This window comes from Acartia tonsa, chromosome 13 (assembly GCF_053477335.1).
Source record: "Acartia tonsa isolate MP-2025a chromosome 13, ASM5347733v1, whole genome shotgun sequence".
NCBI lineage: Eukaryota > Metazoa > Arthropoda > Copepoda > Calanoida > Acartiidae > Acartia > Acartia tonsa.
In genome coordinates this window covers 7,414,080-7,435,022 of record NC_137272.1, presented here as the reverse complement: position 1 = coordinate 7,435,022, position 20,943 = coordinate 7,414,080, and positions in this window count along the sequence as shown.

The following is a 20,943-nucleotide window of genomic DNA, read 5'->3' as shown; positions in this document are numbered from 1 at the left end:
GTTTACTTGTTAGTTAAGTATTTTTTCTCTTTTTTTTGAGCCGGTGTTTGTAGCATTGTTTTTTATCATTTAAAATACACTTCTTAGACATTAAGACATTAAACAATACATATGGTAAATCTATAGCCCTAATCAGTATATTAGACCAATGGTAACGCAGTTTAGGACTGATCAAGCTACATTGTTTATTTGAAAAAGAACACATTTTGGTATAAAATGCCATTTATAACTTCATTCTTATAATAAAGTAAAGGAATCTAAGTCTGTCTGTCTGTGTGTACGTCTAACCACTGTATAGTTCTCAGGGTAGCACCAACCTCCAAAAAATTACCCCTCCAAATTTTTTTTTGATTTTACTTTTTGTTTTTAATTTTCTTTTTAAGTTGGTGGATGGATTAATTTGTTTGACACCATATTTATTCACTAGAGCTATGGTATTCTGGCGACATGCAGTTTTAAATATATATTCATGTTGTATATTATCACTTGAGTGCAAGGTCCTCGTTAACTTCAATCAATCGTTTAAGACCCTATCTTCAAATTGAATAACGAGTGTTGCTCTATCATACAAGAATAATAGGTTATGTATTAGGTTAATAAATACCCAATTTTTAACAAACTCTTTGATTTGATATTTGTATGAAAGTCGTAACTGTGGATATGGATGTAGTTGCTACGCTATACGAGTCAAGGCATATCCCCTCCCCACACAATATTGCTGTCACGAGTCGGCCATATTGGCAGTTGGACTGGACGATTTCTTATATGGCTTGGTCTATATTGGAACCCAACATTTCTCCAACAGCAAGCAGGCGTGCTCCAATTTAAATCCATCAAAAAACATGTCCCTTCTCCTTGATGTTTTATCCAAAAAAAACACTAATTAGGAAATGTTTTCTCAAAATCCGCGTTTAAAATAAAAAGACTTTTCTATAGCTACTATATAACTTTAATGATTTCAAAGTTTCTGCAGTATCTACGCTTCCTAAAACTGCTTTTATCAGTGATCAATGATAAGAAAATGGCAGAAAAAAATTGTACATCCCAATGATGATACACAAAAAAAATCCTTTTGTAGATTACAATTAGTGGTTGAAACGTTTAGACACATTACTTAATGATTCAACCTTGAAATGTTCAATAAAAGTCCTCAACGTTGTCAAGCAAATAGATAAGAAAAAAGCCCAATGTTATTTACACTAGTTTATTACACTAGTCCCTAAAGTTTTGAAATAACATTTTCTTATTCATTGGCTTCACTACTTTGGTGACTTTTATTAAATTTTTATTGGTTGTTTCATTAAGTTCAGTTACCAAAAGTTTCAACCACAATTGTAATCTACAGAAGGGGTAATTCTGTGTATAATTATTGCAGATGTTCAATAAAAGTCCTCAACGTTGTCAAGCAAATAGATAAGAAAAAAGCCCAATGTAATCTCAAATGTTTTTATTGTCAGAAAAACTTTTATGAAAAATGAAACTACACAGTTATTTTTTACCTTCAGCTATATAGGATTCGAGTTAGTCGTGTGGGTGTTTTCGCCCCCCACCCCCCCCAGCCCCTACCTAAAAAGAACACACAAGATATATCATATTTAAAAGGGCTCAGAACCGGTTTACATTCCAATGAAATGGAGCTGCGACACGAATGGTCAAAATAGTTCTTGATTATATATACAAAATTTAATTATTACAAAATGCACTTGATATTGTCATAACAAGGTATTTAGAATAAAGATGACAACATCAGTTAATGCATATTTTCATGTACTTAAAATAGTTATTCATCGCATCGTATTATAAACAGCTGTCTGCGTGTATTAAAATGTACAATTACTAGCGTCTGCGACCCTGGCATCTAGGGACTTTATATTCGAAGGGATATGGAAGGTCAGAAAATAGCTTAAAACAATACCCAGGCTTATTTATAAAAATAAAATAGCCTGAAACCATCTCAGGGCCTATAAGAAGCTCTCCTCTAAAGAAGAACCATATCGGTTCAGTTGTGAGCGAGATCCTTCGCTACAAGCAAAAAAAGCTTAGTACTTAATTATATCATAGGATAAATCTAAAGCCATTTTTCAAAAATAGTTTTAATCGTATACATTTGTAAATGTTTAAATTCGTAGAAAACTTGACAAAATACGATGCTATGCATAGTTTTTCAGTATGGCTAAGAACCTTAATCTGTTTCGAAGCGATATTGGAATAAATATTCTTTTTATCGGAGACTTTTTTTAGTCCCTATAAAAAAGGATAAATTTTTTAACTTTTAGCCGAAAAATACCAAATTACGTCATTTTAATATATTCTATTCTAATATGGTATAATTCGGGATACTTCGTCCAAACGTTATTAAATTTATCCACTTTTTATAGGCACTTTAAAGAGCTTCACAATTATACTACCGAATGACGTCATTTTAGAATAATGAATTACACAAATATGACATAATTCGGGACATTCGTCTATCCAAACGTTTAATGCTGCAGCTATCCGTTACTCTGATCTAATTTATAACACACCTTAAAATTAGAGTATTTTTGCTTCAATGACCCCTCTACTTTTTGCCTTTTCTTATTTTATAACTTGCTTTGTACAGAGAAAATAACTTTTTAACGCAAAGCTTTTCTATTATCGGTGTCTGTCTGTCCATACATCTCAATTGATAGTTCTTCTTATTAATTTAGGCATGTTATAATTCCCCCATTTAATTTCCTTTATAATTTTTGTAAAATTTAGGTAGGTTTAAGAAACCGTAGCAATTATATAATAATTTTTTTAAAGTACTCATGTCCATTTGGAATATATTTATACTGATTTTTGTTCAGTATTTTTTTCAATATGGAATATCAAATGCCATTGATATTTTAATATCTTAAGCTTCGCTCTTATGGATGTTACCATCCTTGTTTGATATTATTTTACATCATGAGGTCTAAATAATTTATTTTTTCTTAATGTGTATATAGTGTAGACAAACAGGGAGGGAGGGGACAATAGGCTGTTTATTACACTAGTCCCCAACGTTTTCATATTCGTTGGCTTAACGACGTTGGTGACTTTTATTAAATTTTTATTGGTTGAGTTACAAAAAGTTTCAACCACAATTGTAATCTGCAGAAGGGGTAATTCTGTGTATCATCATTGGTGATGTACATCAATTTATCGGCCAATTTCTTATCCCTTTAGATCCATGGTATATAACAATTACTAATAATTAATTATTAACCATCCTTCCAAATAACTTTTTGGATGGTCTTACAATATATCTATAATACAAAGTAGAACGATGTTTGTCTGTCTGTTTGTTTGTCTGTCTGTTTGTTTGTAGCGAAGGATCTCGCTAACCGCTGAACCGATCGGGTTCTCCTTTACAGGGTAGCTTCTCATAGGTCCCGTGAAGGTTTATAACTATTTTCTTGGGGGTGGGACGCCCCCAACCCCCCTAAAAAATGAAAATACCCCCCCAAAAATTGTTTTTCTTTTTTAAATCTAAAATTAAGATAGTGGGGTGGACTACCCCCCCCCCAAAAAAAAAAAAAATTCCTCCCCACCCCCAAAGAAAAATTTATTTTTTACATTCTTATTTCAAATCTAAAATACGAAAATTTGGTTTGATCAAACCTCTTGGGGCCCCCCAAGCCCCTAGAGGCTAGGGGCGAAGCCGCTAGTAAACAGTAAATTATCAGGATGTAAGTATATTTTTTTAGATTTATTTTATGCCGTTGATGTTTTGCTTCTAAAAAAAAAAGATTTTAAGAAACTTATTAAATCCCCAACCCCAGAGTCCGTCCGTAACGTCTATCTAACTTGGTCTTTTGGATTTCGGTCATGTATATATATTGATATGTATAGGTTTTGTGCTTTTTTATTATTAATGTGAATAACAATATTTCAGTAGCAAAGCTTTCAAAATTTCATAAAAATTGCCGTTTTTCTGGCAACGTTCTTATGAGTAAGATATTTATCAAGAGAAAAACATCTAAATAAAGGCATTTTGTACTTTACGTAAGGTTTACGTTAAGTGCAATAATAACTCATCTTTCCACCCGCGACCGTGGCTCAATACGTAGCGCATCCGCTTGTCGTCGGGAAGGTGATAGGTTCGAATCTCGGTCCGACACCGCGTCATAACTAAAGACGTTAAAAATAGTTCCTACTGCTGCTATGTCAGATGCGCGACATAAATAGTAGGAGTAGGGGGAATGACTTGGCCCAAAACAGGCGCAACTCGTTACCATGCACAGTTGGGACTTCTCAGACAAAGGTCGTGCATCACAGAGATTTGGTTTTCTGTTGGATGTTACTTAACCTAATATCATTGGGTGTTTGGACCGAGAAGGGTGCGTAACAGTCATCCTTAGTTCCCCTGGATTGCTGGACCAGGACCTGGACAGTAGATCAAGTCGATAAGGCCCTTGAATGCAATCCCGCCCGTACGAGGTAAAAACTCACCTATCCACTTATGGATGTTGATTTCCTTGTTTACATCAAAATTAAGCTTAAATCCAAATTTCTTAGGTTCAAAGTTCAAAATAACATAAATGTACAGATCACAATATGTACAATTTAATTGTATGGTAAATTACCTCAAATTTCCAATGGAGTAGCCATGACACCCGCCCCCTTCCCCTCAAACTTTAGGCATATGTTATTTGTACCACATTTATTCTATAATTAGGCATTGTATGTTCTTGACATGGAAATTGGACTTTCTCAGCTGCTATGAATGAGAGGCATCTGAATTTATTTGTAGATTTTTTCTCCTTCATGTTGTTACTTTGTTTGCTATGCTCAAAAGGCCACTAGGGGTACTTTTAAGAGTTTTTTGTAGGGGGGGGGGGGGGGGTTGTCAGCCCCCCGCCATAAACATTAGTGAGTTGTGGGTATATTTTCTTGATTTCTCTTAGGCCGGGATATACCTTTTCCACAAATAGATTAAACCTTCTCGGGACTAATATGGAGCTGATAACAACACAATTATTTGAAAGAGGTTCAAAAAGTCTACTAGCCATTTAGGTGGTTATCCCATTTTAAGTTGATCAGAACAATATTATTGAATTTCTAGCCGTGGGCCATTTTTAATTTTACCATTAAATAAAGTAAAGCCTTATAACTGTAAAATTATCCACGGAGGGAGGGAACATTGAACAGTAAATTACACTAATTCCCAAAGTTTTACAACCAATTTAATTTACCCGTTTGCTCTAAAACTGTGGATAATTTTCATGAATTAAATGAAAAGGCTCCAAACTAGATGTATTCAAACTTATCAGACAATAAATAAATCTACAGAAGGGACGGTTTTGTTTATCATCATTTGAGATGTACATGATTTTATCGTTCATTGTCTTATCCCTTAACATCCCTGAAAATTATCCGGTGTGTATTCACTTCCACATATCTGCATGGTGTTTCATATTCGACAAAAGAAATTTTGTAAACAAACCGCCACGACAAAACATTTTCACACCAGTGATCTAAAGGGATAAGAAAATGACTGTTAAATTCATGCATATCCTCAATGATGATAAACAAAATTACCCCTTCTGTAGATTGAAATTAGTGGTTGAAACGTTTGAAATCTCAATTCAATGAATCAAAAATTTCCAACGTTGTTAAGCCAACAAATAAGAAAAAGTGGGAATAGTCCCTTTCGAGGCAACATCCCTTAAAGGGCGATTCGTCGTATTTTTAAAATGGCTTTCCATAGGTTATTTTAGGTTAGGTAAGGTTATATTGGGTTAGGTGATTGTCCCACATGGTTAGGCAATTGGCCCCGCAGGGGCTAGAAATAGGAGAAATGCTACTGTGAAAAAAAACGAAGAATCGCCCCTTAAGGATCGTTGCCACGAAAGGGACTATACCCAAAAAAGTTATTATAAAACTTTGGGGACTATTGTAATAAACATCCCATTGTCCCCTCTTTCTCTGTTTTCACACCTTCTGGTATATAGCTGTGCATGCCACTAGATAAATGTTAGGCAAAGGTGAGGGTGAACCTGGGACGGAGGGGACATTTCACTGTAAATTGCATTCGAACCCAAAGTTTTATAGCAATTTTATCTTATTCGTCAGCACAATAACTTTGGGTATTTTTTAAAAAGAAGGTGTCTTAACTGTTTTATTTTTATTTTAAATAGCTAGTTGGTGTTTTTAGTAAGTAGTAGATGTAAATTTTCCATAGAATTTAGATATGCAATCGTTTTTTTTTTGTAGACCTCTCATTTTTAAAGTAATTTAAGTTTTTTTTTTAAATTAAGTGGTTTAAGGAACTAAAACGCAACAAAAAAGAAGAAGAAAATTGCCATTATGAACAAAAATAGTAAGATCTTTCTTACACCTTCCTTTTTAAATTCTGTTGAGTAATTATTGAAAAAATCTATATTTTTGAACCAAGAAGAAAAAAAAATTGAACTTAAATATATCATTATCATTCTTTGTGATGGTTGATGAAGTGAAAGAAGTAATGTCAAAACTTTTCAACCAATAACTAAATCTATTCATGGGATTCTACATCATAATATATCACTGAATCTTTAATAATGGGATACTTATGTGGAAATGAGGGTACACAATATTGCCCATAAGGCCCAATGTTTAAGTACTTTTTCATTATATTAGGAAATAAGGATTATTAAATTGAAATAAAAATATATCTGCATGAAAATTTTAAAAACTAGAATTTAGCTAAAAATATTATTAAATCAATTAATAGAGCATAATCAATATAAAACAAAGTTAGGTGTAAAGTAGTTCAGCATTTTGGCTTTCTATTACTAATAGCAGCCGAAAAAATTCCATTTCCCTAAAAGTACTAACGATATGAAAACAGTGTCTTTTAGACTCTACAAGACGTAAAGACTTTTTGGAATTATAGAGTAGCTTCGCTACTGTAAATATTACATAAATAAAATAAATTTTAAACCAATTTATATGTTTCCCTAATATTTGAACAATTTATTGAGTAACACGCCAATAGTGATATCATTTCAAACAAGGATGACAACATCCTAAAAAGCGAAACTTTGAAATAAATCAGTAGAACAAACGAATTTGAATATTTGAAGAGTGTCAAAACTTATTAAACAAAATTGATTTAAAAGTATTCACAAAATTGTATAAAAACTTGCTACAAAATTGCTTAAATTTAGGATTCTTACTTGCATTTTTAGGACTTGATTATAGAGATGCTTTGCTGAATATATAAATTGTACCTCTCTGTCCTAGGAATCATTGATCCAAAAAGTTATATAAAGTTAAATAAAATTTGTTGTCAAAATAGACGTTCGGACTTTCTGGTATAGATTACAGAGGTGCTGCGCTGTCACAACCGCACCGTAAACTGCTTTAGAAATCATCACCTAAAGTTTAAAATAATTGGACAAATTAGAGGTAACTGTTATTTATGTACGGAAAATAGATGGACGACAAGTCCCTAATTATAGAAAAGCTTCACTTTTAATAATATTTTATACCAAATATACTCTATATATAGTTATAATTATAACATTAAAAGGTCATTTAAAGAAGATCCCTCGAAGCAAAAGTTCCAAATTTAAATCAATTCCACCGAGGGGCGTTGATCCTCCCTTTGCAATCAAAATAATTTTTGGGTGTGTCCCTAAAACTGCAACCTTTTCTATTACAGTGTTATATTTGTACTTTTTAGTAGCGCAGCTACTTTATAGTGAGGGTTGTCCAGTTCCCTTTAGTTACAGCACAAAACAAGTTTTACGCCAAACGGAGTACTACAAAATATCCAAATTTTCAGCAATTTCAAACTTTTCTCGGGGTTATAACACTAAAACTATACTTTCCTGAAAATTGAGGTACGATCTATCTATCCTTTTACGAGATCTAATTAGGTATAGAAATGCAGAAAGACATCTACAATAACTACAAGATTATTCACGAAAAAAAAATTGAGCCATCAGGAGAAAATGTCGTAAAAATGTATTTCTACAAATCAAAGCATTTCTCTACATTTTGATTTATGCTCGTACACAAATGTGTTAGGGGAGGAGAGTTATTGGTGTGGTGATATTTTAGCAAGATTTTATTTTCTATCTATTCTGTGTGGCAGAAATCTAGCAAGGTAATTTAACTTTAAGTTATATGGTTGTTTTCGAGAAGGTTGGGACAGCAGAAAGTGTCAAGTGTGACCTCATAAACATATGTCTATTATCCATCTTTTTTTTAGGGGTTTTCCTTCCCACTTCTCCTCTTGTCCTTCATTTTTAAACATATTTTTGTGACACTTTACACTGTCCTGAGAAAGGTTATTTAATTTTATTGTGCACTATGAGACATTTAGAATATCCTTATGAAAACAGTAAAAGTGTCGAACTATGACATCAGAAAAAAATAACAATTAACCAATAAGAAGCCAGTATTTACTGTGGTAAAATATATAGTGGCCTCTTATTGGTTAATTGTTAATTTTTTCTGAAGTCATAGTTTGACACTTTTACTGTTTTCTATCCTTATTCTTAGAAAGCTTTAAAATTTTAATTTTTGCTCATATCATTCTGGTATGTTTAAATGTTTAAATCATGTTTATTAGAGAGAGAGAGGGGACAATGGGCTGCTTATTACACAAAGTTTTATAATTACACTTCTAATTTGTAAGCTCAACAACTTTGGCGACTACAGTGAAGTTCGTTAATTAAATTGAGTGTTCAAACATTTCAACCACTAATCAAATCTACAGAAGGGGTAAATTTGTGAAATATTTACATAATTTTATCGGCCATTGTCTTATCCCTGTAGATCTCTGCATATTTATACCTGTTAAGTTCCTTAAAATTCTTTATAAATTTTTTGCTCTATACCTATGACTTAACAAGGTTTGAAAGATCAATATTTTTGCAACCTCAACTCAATACTTTTTTTAAAAATTAAAATTCTTAATAAATCATATTTTTTACTTACAATTTAATGTATTTCTTGTTTATAATCATTTACATTAGGTCATAAAAAATTTATTTGCATAAATAGATAATGTGATATGACAAAATGGATTTACTTCAAATAATTCTATATAATTCTTTAAAAGCATACTTTAATTAACAAAATTATACATTAAATATCTTCCATTTTCAAACTCATCTTTATATTTTCAATAACTAACATCATTATGTTACAAAACTAAGAATATAAATTTGAAGGATACTTGACTGAGGTCATAATTCAAGATAAACCTTCTTCAATTACAGAAAAATTTGGAAACATGAGTGTAAATTTGGCACAGTTTCATTGTAGAATCTTGAAAAAGTCCTACGTATTTACTTACTTCAATATGATCTTCTTAGATTTTTATTTCTTTTACTAATGAATATTTTAAAAACATTTAAGGTTATAAATCATAAGAATTTTTTTAGATATAAAAATGTCATTTGGGGGCAACACAAAGTAAAATTGACAATTTTTTTTTCTGCCCCCCAAATATAATTTTAGATTTATTTATTTTGCTTGGTGGCTATAACTTTTTACTGCAATCCTACACATTAAATCCTTGATGTACCACCTAAAAAATGGCCCTACTTATAAAATCCTTGCTATATTCATGCATCACCTCAAAAATAGTTGTGGCCGTACGTATAAAATTCTTGCTATACTCGTGCACCACCGCAACAATGGTCTGTATCTTGATCACGCCTAAAGTTGTGATAGCCTTCCAATTGGCTGTCAAGGCTGTCAGAGCCAATATAGAACACATTCAAAGCAGCAGAATATTATTTTTGATTGCACAGTACAGATGTTATATAATTTGACTTCTTCCGTACGTCTATCCCTGTAATAAAGTAACAGGATGTCTATTTTTCTATTTGCTTGTTTGTGTGTTAGCACCGAAAGATCTCGCTAACCGCTGAACCTATCGGGTTCTTCTTAACAGGGTAGCTTCTTATAGACAATTATTTCTCATATTAGATATTTGAAATAAAAAAAAACATTTAAAATACAACTAAGGGCCTCTGTTATTAAGAGTATCCGGCCACATAGTCATACAATCCTTGTATAGTAGCCAGGTTGCAAAAAAATATTATTCCTATTTTTTACTTTTTATATTTAAGTTGAATTCAATAAACACTAGATGTAACGTTTATAAATATGAACTGGCATTTACTTTACTTTATATGGTGTTCATGTATTAAAGTTGAAACAGTTGAATATATTGTTCAACAAAAAAGCAACCAATTATTGCATGACCTTTATCTGCTTGTCTTAACTATGCAAAATATATAGATATTACTTGTTAAGAGATTACTAAAACGTCATAAGCTTGACATAGCAGCATGCGTAAACATTTGTTTTAGCTAAGAAACTCCTAACCAACCATAAAATTTGCTTGATTCACTTTACTAAGAGATGCGATTGATAATGAGTATCTTTTTACTTGAAATATATTTCGGAATGATAAAGTAGACTTTTTCCTTTAAAAATTTTTTGAAAGGGATTTCTAATTGAATGTTTTATACTTTAGTCCCTTTTACACTTTAAACTTACGTTTGAACTATGTCTTTAAAAAATACCTTGCTATTGGTATTTTTGCTATTTTGTATAGCACAATATTATAAGCTCATCATTTATATTGCATATCAATTGCGGATTTGAAATCCAATTTTGGATAGAAAATATTAATATGAGGTTATGCTCTTTAATATACTTATAGTGGCTGCGCCCCTTAAGGGGCACTTTGGATGGAGTGAGAGTTTCAATTTTAGTTTTTTAAAGGAAAGAAAAAAATATTTTCTAAGAATGGGAAAGGGGTATTTTTTTCTTGTGGCGATTTCTCTAGGGACGGTGGTTGCACCCACCCCCAATCTTCATATAGGGCCTATGAGAACTAACATAGTAAAGGAGAACCATATTAGTTCAGAAGTTAGCGATATTTTTCAGGACAGACAGACCATAAAATGATTATAATATAAATAGAATTGGTTTGAAAAATTTTGTAGAAATATCCTCTTTAAATGAATAATAGTTTGAATTATATTTTTTCATCTTTTATCATTAAATTACAAGAAAGTTATTTTTTTAAGTTTTACTGAAGCAAAACGAAATTTTTCATTAAAATTATGAAATTTATTATTATTTAAGAAATTGTTTATTATCAAATGCATTAATAATTTTGTTTATCGTCGCAACTCTTAAATTTACTTTAGGTTTGTTAACTATAGTTCTATCCTCCAGCAAATATTAGTATTATTTTCGTATGCATGACCCATACGGGGTCTATTCCTGCAGTGCCCTGACCGTGCAAGGCTTCTAAGTGTCCAATATGACCTTAAGTAATACACAGACAAACGGAAACTTTTCCATAGATGTAAACTATTGGTTAAAAAGTTTGGACACTGTTAGTTTGAACCAACCAGTCAATAAAAGTACCCAAAGTTTTTAAGCCAACAAATAGAAGAGGATGTTAATAAAACTTTGGGTACCCGTATGACTTCAATTCCATTGTCAATTGCTATTCTACTAATCTGCGCTCATTTGCAAATATCCATTCTTGTAATTGTATTTCCGTTGTTTTTGTTGCCAATATGCAATCTAGAAATTCATTACAAAATGCAGAGGTACTTTCCCTCTAGGTGCATGCCGATCACTGAACCCCTCCCTTACTATAGACATAAAAAAACAAGTATAACATTTTTAAAATCTCTAGTATAATTAACCTAAATGTATTAAAAGCGTGCAGAAAGGGGAAGGTATGTAAGGGGAGTTGACAACCCACTTAAAATTGAATTTGGGTGAACACAGTAATAGTGTCTGACTGATTATGACGTAACAAAAAAAAATTAGCCAATGAGAGGCCGTTATTGACCAATGGTAAAATTTATAGTGGACTCTCATTGGCTATTTTTTTTGTTACGTCATAAACAGTCAGACACTATTACCGTGTTCATTTGGGGAGGCAAATTTTCCATTTGTTACCCCCTTAAGAGATACACCAACACGTAGCGAAACCCTGTGTACGCCACTTGTTGAACGTCTACGTTACAATGACAAACGGACATACAAACCACTCAAACAGATTAGATTTGTATTTTAAAAAGCAGAAAAAACTACGGCGCATTTTCACTAACCAGTGAATAAATCTTCATTTTAACAAAATTAAGCCAATTAATTATAAAAGATTACTAAGTGATTTTTCTTTACTTAAAAATGCAAAAAAAACATTATTTATTAGTGTTTTTAATTTTATAGCTTTAGCGAAAAAATATTTTTAAAGACATTACAACATCCATAGGTATTCAACAGAGAGAGAGAGATGGGCTATTTATTACATTAGTCCTAAAGTTTTATAATAACGTTTTCTTATTCGTTAATAACTGTTGGGACTTCAGTGAATTTTGATTAATTGGTTAATCAAATTAATCAAATTCAAACGTTTCAACCACGAATTTAAATCGACAGAAGGGGTCATTTTGTTTATAAACATTGGGGATGTACATCAATTAGTTGGCCATTGTCTTATCCCTTTAGATCCCTGGTAATCTAAGATAGATAGAATGTCCGTTAAAATCCATAAAACGGCTGAACTAATCGACTATAGCAATAAATATATTTTTATATAAAGAAAATTATGACTAAGGAAAATTAAATTGATTTATTCCTTTCTGAATATTTCTTTATCTATCTTTTGTAAAAATCTCGAATGATTTACTATAATTTTTGCTGATTTAAATCTAATAATGAATAAATGATTAGAAATAAGAGAAGCTAGCTGCTCTAAGAATTAATTCAGTTTGATTGCAGCTTCCATGAAATTTAAAATATGTAAGTTTGGTTAGGTTAAGTTTGGTACAGGGAAGTTTGGACACTGCTATTTCGAACCAACCAATCAAAATTTTATAAAGCACCCAAAGTTTTTACTTTGTTTATAAAATTTTGGGTACCAGTATGACTTATGTTCCCAAAAGTTATAATGTAAAAAGGAAAAATAGTGTACTTTTATATCAGAAAGAGAGGGGACAATGGGCTGTTTATTGTACTAGTCCCCAAAGTTTAATAATAACGCTTTCTAATTCTTAGGCTTAGCAACTTTCGGGACTTAAGTTAAATTTGATTGGTTGATTCATTAAGTTGAATGTTCAAACATTTCAACCCTTAATTTTAATCTACATAAGGAGAACTTTTGTTTATCATTACTGGGGATGTACATAAATTTATCCGCCATTGTCTTATCCCTTAGATCCCTGACTTTTTATAATCTTTCATTCTTGTTTTCCATATTAATGATTGTAATAAATAAAGAGTAGTTTGATTGAATAGAGTCTATTTTTACTTGTTTAATATATTATCATTAATGGTGGATATATTACATATTATTAATTGGATGTTGCACAAGATTTTCATGTACTCTAATAAAATGATACTCGCAAGCTGGCCAAAATAACCCATTCCCTTCTATCTAACTAAATGAACAAACTGACCATTAAATAATGTCCAAATTAGCAACCCTGTCAATATATCCTTGTATTCTAAATCCATTATTAATGATGGATGTTTATATAATACAGTAGTTTGAAGTCCATATTCGTGATGATTAAGATATCTGGAACGGCTTAACTAATGTTAAACAAGGATGCCAACAAACATAATGGTGAGTCTCACCAAATTAGACAAATAATAAGTAACAGGATGTTTATCTGTCTGTGAGTCTGCAACGAAGGATTGCGCAAACCGCTGAACCTGAATTGTATGGTTTCGTAAGCGTATTTTAAATTGCACTTTCATTTGAAGAGGTTTCAGAGATAGTTTGTAACATTATACTTATCGTTCTAGGAATCACAATTTCACTATCCTATTTTATAAAGTACTAAGTTTTTTTGTTTGTAGCGAAGAATCTCGCTAACAGCTTAACCGATTGGGTTCTCCATTGTAGGGAAGCTTTACACAGGTTTTTGGATGGTTTTAGGCTATTTTATTTTAAGGTTTAAGTCGTTGGATTGTTTTAGGCTATTTTTCTCCTCTTTCTCTAACTAATTTTTCTCTTTCACTAGTGCATTTAAGTTAAAGAGATGATTTAACCTGAGAACGTCTAAGCTTTTCATTTATCTTGTTTTTGGGAAATGGGTAAAAAAATCCTTATTTTATTGAGAAAAATTTAAACGTTTCTACCAATACCCCCCCCCCCCCCCCCCTCCACAGAGAAATCAATTTCAGGGGTTAATTACTCTTTCTGAAAAATATTTTTGGTATTAAATCTACTAAATTTCAATTATTTTAATTGGGGTTTGATACCCCTTTACTCTCTTTAGATAAACCTTATAGTTACAGAGATTATGTCAACAATCATTTTACTTATTTTGTAAATTAGTTTTAAATAATACAAAAATATGGATTGCCTTAAAAACGTGGTTTTTGGCTGTTTTAAATAATATTAAATTTATATAATGTATCCTTGTAACAGTTATATTTGAAGCGTAAATATGTTTTTTTAACAAAGTTCAGCTATCAATCAATTTTTATTCAGTCTTTACTTTTTTTAGTTGGGGGTGGTATTCTCATAAGTTTAAAATAATCCTGCCAATTTAAAACATTGGCGATTCCCTTAAAATGGCTAGTCGAGCACGAGCACCCCCTACTCTTTTCTTATTTTAAAACATATTTAAAATGGGGGAGGGGAGTTAGTTATTCTTTTATTTTTTTTTGTCTTTATCTTAGGTTATGTGATATTAAGAAAAGGGTAGACACGTAGGGTTTAGTTTTAAATTTCTATTTTACATAGAAAAAAATGTTAGAATTTACTTTTTTTGGAGGGGTCATTTCTCTTGAGAGTGTACACTACGCCTAATATGACATAAAAATTTTTATCGGCAGGTTTTATGCCAGTCTTTGTGTTTTTCATCCAAAACTCAAAACATATTCACAAAAAGTAAAACATAAATTGAAAGCTTCACCGTAAAGCTTTGACAAAAATACATCCACTGTATTTCTGCCAGTTGCAGTAACGGCAATGTCCCATAACCATATCTGTTCACGGTTAACGGAATCCTTTCGCTTCAATCACATTCAGACAAAAAACACAGACAAACTTTTATATAATTATTTTGTGGATACCACTTCCTTACAAAAACTAACTTGCAAATCATCATTAGTATTATTTCATTTATATAAATTTATCTTAGCCTCAGGGAATTAGGTATAAACAACAAGTAAAATAAATATAAATAAATTTCTTGGGTTATACAAAAAGGATATATAATAGACGTGGATATTATGACAGGAGAAAAATTGTTGTCAATTTAGGTTGCTAACATGGACATCACTTATTGATCAGTTCGTTCATACAGCAAGAGTTGAAGAGATGGGGAATTTTTATTAGAGTACATGATAATCTGGTTAAAGACAAACTCTAAAGAATAGATATAGTATATCTAGATCCCTACTCAGTAAATTGTACCAATAAGATTAGTAGAGATGAAGGAACAATTAGACAATGTTATTGATAAAAATTTGTACACATTTTGGTACGAAAGAGAAGTCATTGATATTACTATTTATGGTGCTGTTATCAATGGATATTTTTGAGAAAGAAAAAATCTGCCTAAATATTTTTAAAAATCATATAAAATTAATCATATTTTAACCTTAATCTGAATAAATATGTAAAATCCATATTTTGTTTGTAAGTTAACCACAGTTGTTATAGCTGTCTTAACTCTAGGACAACGGCGGTTTAGTTGATTTACAAACCTTTTATTCCCTCAAAAAAAAATGATAACAAAGACGAATTTGGAGGATATGAATATTTAAACCTCCAATGCCCTTTCCCTTAATCCCTGATTTCAACCAAACTAATCAATTTCAAATCAATACTTTTTTTTCTCTAATTAATTAGCCGTCTTGAAATTTTCTACAAAATTTGCATAACGTTACATTATATGCGAAGCATCTGCATAGTCAAGTCTTAAAATGTCCGTATTAAGCATTCTGTATTCAAATAATTTTTTGGATGGATTTAAACCAAGGAGAAAGGGTACCCAAAGTTTTATAAACAAGTTTTCTTTTTCGTTGGCTTAGAGTCGTTGGGTCTTAATTGATTGAATATTTTAATCTTGCAGAGTCCAAACCTTTTGATCAATAATTTCAATCTACTGAAGGGTGAATTTTGTCTGTTCTAATTGGATGCGTACATTCATTTATCGTCCATTGTCCTATCCATTGTTAATGGTTTCCAAAGATTCTTTGTTAGGACTTCTTGACACCATTGAATATTCTTTCCAGTATGGCTTCTAAACCAATTAATATCCGCTGGATTAGAACCGTTTCTTAGCCATACTTAAACATCATGTAAAGCATCGTATTACAGACAACTTTTGTCCACTATTAAAATAAAAATCATAATATAAATACCAATTTTGTTAGCCCAGGCCTTCGACCCCTCGGGATTAGCAAAACTGGTTTTGATTTTATATTTTTTCATTTTAATATTCGCTGAAAGCTGTTTATAATACGATGTGATAAATAAATAATCTTTAATTTGTGAAATTTTGGATTGATCTTGCTAAAAAAAATTCTATCATAAACAAAAAGCTCCTAAATTATAAAAAGAGCCTAATAAAAGTTTTACAATTAATCAAAATAAACAAAGAAAATTTGTTTTGATGTAAAAAAACAAGTATGATAAATTTCATATGTCCCCAAGCATACAAAGTAAGTAATACTTTTAGCTGAGGGAATCTTTACAAAAAAAGTCAAATTTTTATGACTCATGTCATCAGTAAGTGCAAAGAAAATATTAACATACAAAACCAATTTTTCATGGGAGGGAAGGGACAATAGACTATAAATTAATCTGCCCCCAACTTTTATGAACTCTTTTATACAGTTTAAAACTTCTAAGAAAAATATTTATTGTTGATTTGTACATACATCAATATTTTCCCAACACTGAATATAATCAAAAAATAGATTAATTTGTTTCTCGTAATTGGGTTAATTTAGCAGTATAGGCTGACAGACAAAGAAAGAAAATTATAGAGAAGATTTGCTACTTAAAAATGTATTTAATGCAGGCATTACAGACGTGGAGCAATTAATCTCTTAAAAGTGGGCCTACAAAACTGAGATTATAATTTTAACAGCTAGCTAACATTGTACTTAGTTTTCTTAGGAATCATAAACCCAAATATCAGATGAAGGGTAATTTTATCATTCTAAATCGTACCTATCTGTTGCAGAAATCATCATGACAAGTTTAAAATCGATTGGACAATTCTAACATACCTAGATAACAGCAATCTTCTAAAATTTGCTAATTTACAATTTCACCTAATTAAAGAAACACCAATTAATCCAACAATAAAGGCAAAGAATAATTTCTAAGATTTTGAAAAGATAGGGCATGTCAGAGGATGTTTACATTTAGTTGTGCAAGATTTGTACAGAAAGTACAATACAAATATAAGCACTACCCTATGAAAGGGAAAGTATACACTCAGTTGCAGTGACGTCATAAAAATAAGAGAGATGAGAAGAGAAGTGGGAAAAAACCCCCCTAAAAAGAGGTGAATAACCACTCATTTTCATGACGTCACATGTTTTTTTAACGACTTTTTCCATTATCATACTTAATTATCACATTAACAAAAATATAAATGTAAATAAAATACCAATGCAAAATGTTCTGTATAATTATCAATATGCAGTTTGGAGTCCAAAAAAATGTTTAAACACTTTTGCCACTCCTTGTTCATTAGTAGAACGTGCAGCTACTCTTTTCCATAATTAATCATACTTAACATTAATATTTCTTAAACAAAGATTTTTGTGAGAAAGATCAATTTGTAATATATTTTCTCGTATTCATTCGAATCCGGTGGATAGGAACCGGTTCTCACCCATACGAAAAAACTATGTCTAGCATCGTATTATATCCAGCTTTCTACGAATATAGAAATGTACAATCATAAGATTAAAACTAGTTTTTTTAGCCGGTGACTTCGTCACCTCGGGGCTAAAAAAACTAGTTTTAATCACATAATTGTACATTCTATATCCGCGGAAAGCCGTTTATAATACGATGCGAGAAATAACTATTCTCGTATGCATTCAAACCCGATTGAAATCCAGTGGATTAGAACCAGTTTTCATTCATACGAAAAAAATTATGTCTAGCATTTTATCATATCCAGTTTTCCATAAATATAAAAATTTACAATTAATCATTATCTTATAATTGTACATTTAATATCCGAGGAAAGCTGTTTATAAAATGATGCGAGAAATAGCTATTCAAGTATGGCCGTCTTTCAAAGGCTCTGCGTGAGAAGGGAAGGCCATCAAGACTGAAATATAATATTATAATAGCCTTAAACCAACCCGGGACCTATTAGAAGCTGAAATGAATAACGCAATTGGTTCATTGTCTATCGAATTCTTGAGCTAAAAACATTATAATAGGACAAAAATATTTGCAATTATTTTTATCAATATTTTTTTTTCAATTAAAGTTGTAAATTTTGTACATTTAATTCATTTTTACATGTGACAAAGCCCAAATTGTGTTAAAATTGTGTCAAAAATGATCCATGTGACGTAATAAAAAATGAGGGATTATCCATCTCTTTTTTAGGGGTTTTCTTTCCTACTTCTCCTCTCATCTCTCTCATTTTATTACGTCACATGGATCATTTTTAACACAATTTTAAAACAATTTGGGCTCTGTCTTTACATGTTATGTAACATCCAACAGACAACCATCCATTTGATAGCACAACACTTCTCTGGAAGACTTAATGTGTTTGGTAATGAGTTACACCCATTTGCCGGCCAAGGCAGTCCATCAATTACGCTTTGTGGATCAGACTCGAACCCAATACCTCCCCGACAACAATCAGACATGCATACGGATGGATTTTTAGTTATGGAGTATTTGCACTTAAAGCAGAACAATAATTTATATAATGATCTGTTTCTCTATGAACTAACCCATACTTGGTGTTATGCTTTTACACTAATTATAAATAAATTACAAAATTATGAAAGCCTAAAAATTTGAGAAGTTGTTAATGAATAGCCAAAAAAAGAAAACTTAATTCTAAATTCTAATGCCTAATACAGTTAGGGAGTTGAATCCATTTTTATAGAAGCAGAAATATAATCTATGATTATGGTTTGGACCCTCTAAAACTGTAATCTACCCTTCCACTTTCCCCTCTCTTGGTGAAGATATCTTCAACGCCGATACGATTTTTGAAATATAAGATTCCACTTTTGTCTCTCTTGTTGAAGATATCTTCACCAAGAGAGGCAAAAGTGGAATCTTAAATTTCAAAAATCGTATCGGCGTTGAAGATATCTTCACCAAGAGAGGGGAAAGTCGAATCTTACATTTTAAAAATCGTATCGGCGTTGAAGATATCTTCACCAAGAGAAGGGAAAGTAGAATCTTACATTTCAAAAATCGTATCGGTGTTGAAGATATCTTCACCAAGAGAGGGGAAAGTGGAAAGGTAGATTACAGTTTTAGAGGGTCCAAACCATAATCATAGATTATATTTCTGCTTCTATAAAAATGGATTCAACTCCCTAACTGTAATATTCTTATTTGAATTTTTCAATTCAAAGAAATTAGATATTTATAGTATAATGTTTAGTAGAAAGGGATAATACAACAATGGATGATTTATATATATACATCCCAAATTATTGGTTAAAAAGTTTGCACATTACAAGTTGGATAAAATTACCCAAAATTTCTGAACTAACCAATAAGATAACGTGTTTTAAAACTTTGGGTACCAGTGTAATCTACATTCTACAGTTCAATGTCTCCTCCTTACCTGCTAATATTTGAATGTATTACTAAAAGGGGTATTTAAAACGATTATGAAGGATTAATATTTTAGAAACAGTTACCATAATCTAATATAATTCATGGTGAAGAATGTACGCAAGATTTGAATGTACAAATTTTTTAGGGATTTTAAATGTCAGTGTTAAGTACATTTTAGTACATAAAATTACTCATAAATATTTAAATTTCTCAAAAAATACTATTGTACAAAACATATACTGTACAAAAATGGAAACTTAATTAGCCTTCCTGTTTTAAGTATGTACTATCTATTGTGATAAAACAAGGATAACAACACCTATATCTAGGTGAAGAAAGGATAACTAAAGTATCATTGAAGCAGTGGCGTGCACTGAGTTTTTCCAGTTTGGGTGTTGAGCCTTGAGGGGTTGTAAGAAGGGCTAGGCAGACTAACCTAAATATAATTTTGAAAATGGTGTTTACCATAGACGTTCCAGAGGGGTAGTGGGTAATTAGGTGTTTTCCTCCCTCAAAACCTATCATCCCCCCCCTCAAAATTAAAAAAATAAACATTATAATACTCCTCCAAAACCTTTGGAAACCCTCGTTTTACCATTCCCAAAAAGGTTGAACGTTAAAAAAACCTTTAAAAAGAACCGGAGGATTTGAGCACAGCTGCTAGTAGCTCTTAAATTGCCAAAATATTTGCAAAGCTCAACTACAGCAAAAAAACGATCTTAAGGGATTAAACAATAGACAAAAATTTATATACAGCCTCCAATGATAATAAACAAAATTATTAATTTGTAGATTAAAACTATTGGTTGAACTGTTTGGACACTACTGGTTTGAAAATTATTCCTTACAACTAAAAAAAAAAAATTTTAGTCCATGGATGAGATAAAACTTTGAGTTTTAGGCAATTGACGATAAATTGATATATATAAATGATGATAAACAAAATTACCCCTTCTATAGAATAAAAGTATTTGTAGAGATTTACCCAAAATATCGAACCACCTAAATGTGAACATACATGTTTTTTTCTAAAGCCAAATAAATGTTTTTAAGGTTATATCTACATTGTTATTTAAACTAAATTAAACTGTACTGTAATATGTAATGTTATATTTTTCTTTGGAATTGTCATTTAACTGTTTAAGATCTTT